We start from the raw sequence: 7,567 nt of genomic DNA, 5'->3' as shown, positions 1-7,567 counted from the left end.
AGCATTGTGAAACTTTGCCCTTTGAGAAAAATTTCTTCTTGGAGAAGTAGTATGAACATATTTCAATTTAAAACACTTAGGTCTAATATGGCCTTCAACACCACAAGAATGACATATAGGCACAAAGTTAGATTTAACATGCTTAGACACAACCTTAGGCATATTAAGCTTAGGCATATTATGAGATGCTTTAACAAAGATAGTTTTAGAACTTGAAGGAGTAGAACATTCATCAATATAGCCTAAACCTCTTTATCACCAAAAGGCTTGCCTACTTCAATTATCTTGTCTAATCTTTGAGCACCTATTGTCAACTTTTTAATAGATTCTTTAGCCTTATCAAGTTCTTGCAAAGCACTAAATTCCTTTTCTTTGAGTATTTAATCAAATTATCTTTTTCACAACTATCATGCTCAAGAAATTTAACTTTGTCAAGCAAGGCATTTTTCTCATCATAATCAAAAGCATGCTTGTCACAAGAGATATTCATTTCATCAATATGCATAGCATCATGCTCATTCTCTTTTAAGCAAGCAATTTCTTCAAGTAAAGACTTATTTTTACTAGATAAAACATTGTATTTTTTTTAGCACAACATACTTAGAACTAAGTTTTTCTAAATCATTTTGCATATTTTCAAAAACTTCGAACAACTCATTATAAGAAAGAGGTTCTAGAGTTACGTCATCATTTTGTGCATCCTCTTTGCCACTATGAGCCATGAAGCAAAAATTGACAACTTCTTCATTATCACTCCCACTTTTGCTTTCATCGCTATCATCCCAAGTAGCTTTCGTTGCTTTCTTCTTGGATTTCTTGGATGATTTGAGAAAAGGACAATCGGTTCTAATATGACCCGGCTTCTTGCATTCATAGCATATTACCTCATCCTTTTTGCTCTTTTCACATTTTGACTCTTTTTGGTTGGAGAGATGCTTCTTGAATTGCTTCTTTCTCTTGATGAAATTCTTATACTTACGTGAAAGATAGGCAACATCATCTTCATCAAGGTCATTTTCATCTTGGGAGCCAACTTCTAAAGAGATGGTCTTTAAAGCTATACTCTTTTCTTTCTTTTTCTTCTCATGCTCCATGTTTTTCTTGATCTTTATCTCATGCGTCAACATCAAGCCCATGAGTTCATCAATGGAGAGAGATTTGAAATCCTTTGCCTCTTGAATGGCGATGACTTTAGGATCCCATTGTTTAGGCAAAGACCACAATAGCTTCTTTATCTTCTCAAGATTTGAGCACTTTTTCCCAAGTTCTTCTAAAGCATTGACAATGTTAGTAAGTCTAATAAACATATCGGAAATAGCTTCATTTTCATCAATTTTAAACATTTCATATTGATGAACTAACATGTTAATCTTTGTTTCTTTTACTTGACTAGTTCCTTCATGAGTAATTTCTAATTTATCCCTTATCTCTTTAGCGGTTTTGCAAATAGACACTCTATTATACTCAACTTCATTCAAAGCACAAAATAAGCAATTAATAGCTTTGGCATTTCAAGAGTATGCTTTCTTTTCATTTATTAACCATTCTTTCTTAGGTTTTATAGTGCTAACACCATCAACATTTTTTGTTGGAACTTTAAAACCTTCCTCAATAATATCCCATAAATCATAATCAATAGAAAGCAAGAAAAATCTCATTCTATTTTTTCAATAACTATAATTAGCACCATTAAAGAAATGAGGCTTTGTAATAGATTGACTATCGGTAAAAGGGATAAAACCTAAAGTTGCCATAGCTCAAAAACAATTAAGTTTATCAAGAAATAAATATTTCAAGAAGAGCAACCCGCTCTGATACCAATTGTTGAATCGATATGGCAACCCTAGAGGGGGGGTGAATAGGGTTTAATTAAACTTTTTTTTCTAAATTAACCCAATTAAACTAATTAATACACTTTTTATAAATAATAAGAAAAATTCAAATTATGCAACAAATAAGATGACAAAAAATGTGATAATTTAATTCTATCAAATTTTAGCAAATAAATAAGAACAAACTAAAACATACGATAAATTGCTTAAATTAATTGCAAAAATAAAAAGGAAAGAGTTAGAGAAGAAGACACCGTAATTTTTATAGTGGTTCGGTCAAACTTGACCTACTCCACCGATTAGAGCCCAACCGTTACACCAACGCTCCTTTTACGGGTTCAAGAGCAAACCCGATCATTTCCATGATTTAGGATCAAACCGTTACAAATGTTAGAATTTTTTAAGAACACAATACAACCCTCACAAGAGTGGATTTACAAGTTTAAGCACTCAACAAGTTTATCCTCACAATACAATAACACTCTCTCAAGAATAAGATGAAAAGAAAAAAATTGGAAACTTAAAAGAGAGCAACAATGAAACTTTAGAGTTTTGGAGGATTATGAAATGTAAAATTTGTTGGTCTAAAATTTGGAGAGGAAGATGATTTATATAGAAAGGGAAAAATTTTTAGAAACCAAAATTAATTTGGACCATTGGATTTTGGAAAAGAAAAATCAATGGTGGAGATTTTAAACTAAACTAGTCATTAGATACAAACAAAATATAATATTAAATTCCTTTTGTTTTGAAATTCCTTTTCTTTTTAAAATTAATCCAAAAAATAAAAAAATATACCATGCGTCAAAAACTAGCTGTTAGACATAAACATAAAATAATATTAAATTTATTTATCTTTTAATTCATTTTCTTTTTAAATTCATTCTCTTTAAAGTCAATAAAAAACATACCATGTGTAAAAAACTAGCCGTTGGACACAAACATAAAATAATATTAAATTTATTTTCCTTTTAATTTTTTTTTATTTTAAATCAATCCAAAAATCAAAAGTTCATCATATGTTAATCTCTTAATGATCCACCATTCAACCAATATGCTGCCACATGTCTACATGCAAATGGTCTGGTTATGCCACGTCATCCACCACGATATTTTCTCTATAGATTTGTTTCGGTCATATCGTCTTCGTTTTAGCTCCGATTTGAGTGATTCAAGAGGTGTTGGAATCGTTGTTCCGAGCTCTACGCTATGGACGTATTAAAACACTAAGATTTTCAGTAATTAAAAATTTAGTTTATTATCATCAAAACATTGATTAATTAAATAATTAAAATTAATTAATTTGAGATTAAGGGCCAAAAAGCCAACATTAATAATGTAAGAGCATGCTCATGCATCATATAATATAAGAGTTATATTTATGCATGCATAAAAAGTATTGACATGTATAAGGGTGAATGATAGCATGTTTTCCTGGTTGTTACTCGTTATATAAAAATTATATATAGTAATGACCGGACATTGTATGAAGCATGACACATAGGTTATTTAATAAATGTTATAAACGCCTCGTTGTGCGCAATATTTTTAGTTGTTTCTTTTTAAAAGTTAAAGAGAAATTAGAACTAAAAGAAATAAGAAAGACATACGTGCTCACTTAGGTTTAATTCATGGTTTTAAAATGTTTAAAACTTGGAGCACATAGACCCAAGATCACGGTTCTAATACGATTAGCAATACTAAGGCTTTAATCTTTTAATCAATTTAATAGGATTAAATTGGCTAATAAAATGTTAAAGTGTAGTAAATCTATCTATAAGGGACCTTTTGTCTAAGGCGGGTTCTGTCTAGGCTGGGGTATTTAAGTGACTCAAGTATGTATGTGGTGACATACAAGTGGATCATGTCTTGAGTGATAACTAAAATGGTCTGTAGTATATGGATATAGGAGGGAAACCTTATCTCGGTAACGCTATGGATGCGGCCCGCTTTGTGGAATGGTCACATGTGTTATGACTTGTCACAGATGGTCTGATCCTGATCATTCGTTTTGGGGACATGCGAGCGGGGGCGTCCTATACAAAGAGTTTGTATAAGACCAGACCACGAAGTGTTAACATCTCGTTATATAACACTGTTCATGACAGAGACTTCACTTCACTAGGATGACCATAGGTAACACGACCTCAATCCTCAGTCAGTTGGGAACACCTGCCATTGAGGGCGGTCCTTTGATTTGTATGGGTGCGAGTGGCCAGGTCGCCGATTCAAACCTACCATTTTGGGGATTCGTCTGATTTGGGAGCTAGGAACTCAACTACACAAGATGGAATTCACTTTTTCCCCAAGGCAGGGGTAAGTAGATAGATGGCTCCCTTAAAGGCTGATTCCAAGGCTTGAACGATGTGGCGCCACAACCTTTCTCTTGGCCCAAGAGGTGTTCACACATAGTTGGATTATGTTGTATTGTTCATTAGAGGAATCAGTGGTACTTAAGAAGTGAGATGTAACTACAGGGGCATAACGGTAATTTGGCCTTACTGTACTTACGAGCATCTATGAAGGGTCATCGTACTCATGATTGGTTATATCCGATGGATATAGAAATATATTATTATCTGTGGTGAGAAGAGTTCAGCTGTTGGTCTTCAGTGAAATTCCTGACAGTTAACGAGGATCTCGTGGCTAAAGAGTTTAATCAGATATTCACGGACCGTTGAAGCTTCGAGTCACAAGTCCATTAGGTCCCCTAGGTAGCTTGGATAAAGTCGAGAACTAGTATTTGGGTTAATTTGAAATGTTCAGATTGACAAGAGGAAGTTCAATTATATATAATATAATTGGACTGGTTAATTATATATGATATAATTGGCTGAATGTATGAGATACATTATTTTGGAGGAAATTAGATATACATCAAGTAGAGGAGAAAATACTATAGTAGATATGTGATATCAAACTATAGGATAAAAATATAATATGATTATATTTATTTATTAAGTAATTGGTTAATTATAAGATAATTATGCCATAGATCACGTTTGGACATGGGTTAGTGGGAAATCATCGGTTATTGTAACTGATGAAATAAAAATGAAATCGTTTCAGTTTGAATCGTCGTCTCAAAGAAAAAGAAAGAAGGTGCGCGTTGGTAGAATTCTAAACAAGCGCTTAAAGATTCGAGAGACTATACGATAGCTCCTCTCCACCTAAACGATCGTCTATCTCGCGCCTAAACGATCGCACACTGTTTCCTACACGATCGCATAGATTATCTAAATGATCGTATAGTATGTCAGTTTTACTAAATGATCGTGTACCTTTTCCTAAACAATCGTTCAGTAAATCCTACACGATCGTCTAGCTCCTCTTAAACGATAAGCATTTCTGCTATGCGATAGCATTTTCTTCCCTCCCACTTGCTTATCGCCTACACGATTCGTGTTTCCTCCTTTCTCTACCAAATTCACTAAAGATCACGCTTTGGGTTTTCACTCCGAGAATACCCGAGGCTCTTTAGTGGTGCTACGGCGTTCGTGTTCGCGGTCGTTCTTGTTGCTGTTGTTGACGTTTCCGCTGGGAGTTGGTAGATCGCATTGTGGTTTTCCACTGCGTTAGAGTTCCGAAGTGTGAAGACTGTCTTCAAATGGTATGGAACTCTTTCCCTTGTTATTTATCTTGTTCTTAGCATGTCATTGATTAAGATTTTTTTGCATAATTGTATGTATTGAATGTATAATATTTATTTCGGTCACGGTGAGTTCGGAGCGATCCGAACGCATTCATGGAACTCTTAGATATAAGATCCTTCAATTGGTATTAGAGCCAGGTTCTGATACTCCGATTTCATATGTTGCAACGAAATGAGATTTACATTCATGGTGGGTGCATTTCTACACTAATTTAATAGTTAAATTTTGCTGTGGATGTTTGGATTAATGGATGTTTTCGGGATGATTAGCTTTGGTTTGATTTAAATCCTTTTACATTTGCGATTGTTTGTAAAGGCCCCTGCGTTTTTGGGTAAGTTATCGAATCTGTATTCAAAGTTTGTTTGAAGTTTAAGTTGTTCGTCGAAGAAGCAGATCTGTGCAAACGTTGCATAAGAGTGGTACGCGATCTGGGCAAGTGTTGCGGTTCTTCGAAGAAGGAGGCAATCTAGGGTTGTTGATCGCATCGTAAAGATGAAGGAGTACGTGATCGTTGATGAATGCATTAGTTAAACGATAGGGAATGCAATCAAGAGTTGGTCACATCGTGTTTGATGATCAGGTACGCGATTGCTGAGTATCGCGTCATGTAGACGATGAGATGCTCGTGAATCGTTTAATGCGCGCGCAATAGATGATCGTTTAGGTCAGTAAGCTTCATCACTTAGTAACTGACTAAATGATCATTTAGTAATGCAAGGTAAATCATTTACCTGTCATCGCGCTACACGATCGCATGGACGATCAGGCTTCGCAGCCTCGTCGTCGTCTACGTGATCGTTTACTTTTGCTTCTGTCGTCTAGTACGCACTAAACGATTGTCTACCTACTGAAGTTGGCTACACGATGAAGACCTCCTGGCTCTTCAAGACCCGGTTCGCCTGTGAATCGGTTTGCTCGATGAAAAATGTAATAGATAGGGTTTTCTTATTCCGGTTTTTGTAAAGGCTCATCCTGGTCCATTAATCCTTTATTTATTACATGCGATGTATGTTTTTTATATGTCATATGGTATGCACATATAGTAAATCCCACCTTAGGTTTTGCAATGGTCATGCATCATCTCTTTATTGTAATTATTATAATTTAGAGAAGTATGATTTAATTATGTAAGAGCATGCTCATGCTTCATATAATATAAGAGTTATATTTATGCATGCATAAAAAGCATTGACATGCATCATCTTTATATTATAATTGTTATAGTATAAAAGTGAATGATTGCATGTTTGCTTGGTTGTTACACGCTATATAAAAGTTATATATAGTAATGACCGGACATTGCATGAAGCATGACACATAGGTTACTTTATAAATGTTATAAATGCCTCATTGTGCGCAATGGTTTTAGTTGTTTCTTTTTAAAAGTTAAAGAGAAATTAGAACTAAAAAAAAAATAAGAAAGACATGCATGCTCACTTATGTTTAATTCATGGTTTTAAAGTGTTTAAAACTTGGATCACATAGACGTAAGATCACGGTCCTAATACGATTAGCAACCCTAAGACTTTAATCTTTTAATCAGTTTAAAGGATTAAATTGGCTAATAAAATGTTAAAGTGTAGCAGATCTATCTATAAGGGACCTTTTGCCTAAGGTGGGTTCTGTCTAGGCTGGGGTATTTAAGTTGACGGAAATGTAACACTCCTACCTGGGAACTTACCTAAAAAGGTGAATTAGACAGATTTGATGCACGCATGCAAGTTAAGGATAGTCCATTAAAGTGTTTAAATATGACTACTTGAAATTGTTCATATGTCATTGACAAACGTTGTTTATGAGGAGAGTTTAAAAAGACGACTTAGACTAAAATCAGTAGCCGAATTGTCTAGGTTAATGAACCCCTAGGTAGAACATTCAGTGGGAGGTACTTGGGGCATAAGATGCTTCACTTAAACCTTTCACGTTTCTTCTAAATAGTTCACACCGTGAGATCTATCCTCAGCCTTGCGGCACCTTTGGCGTGTCCCCCCAACGGATGGTGTTTGGGTAGATCAATATCAAGGTGGATGGAGAGAGTGTTCATAGTACGTGGGAGTGGGAAGTGCGACAGCATATTCCTCG

The sequence above is a fragment of the Benincasa hispida genome, chromosome 12, assembly GCF_027475165.1.
Source record: "Benincasa hispida cultivar pf3 chromosome 12, pf3_genome.v1.1, whole genome shotgun sequence".
Classification (NCBI taxonomy): domain Eukaryota; kingdom Viridiplantae; phylum Streptophyta; class Magnoliopsida; order Cucurbitales; family Cucurbitaceae; genus Benincasa; species Benincasa hispida.
Note: the sequence above shows the minus strand (reverse complement) of the source record.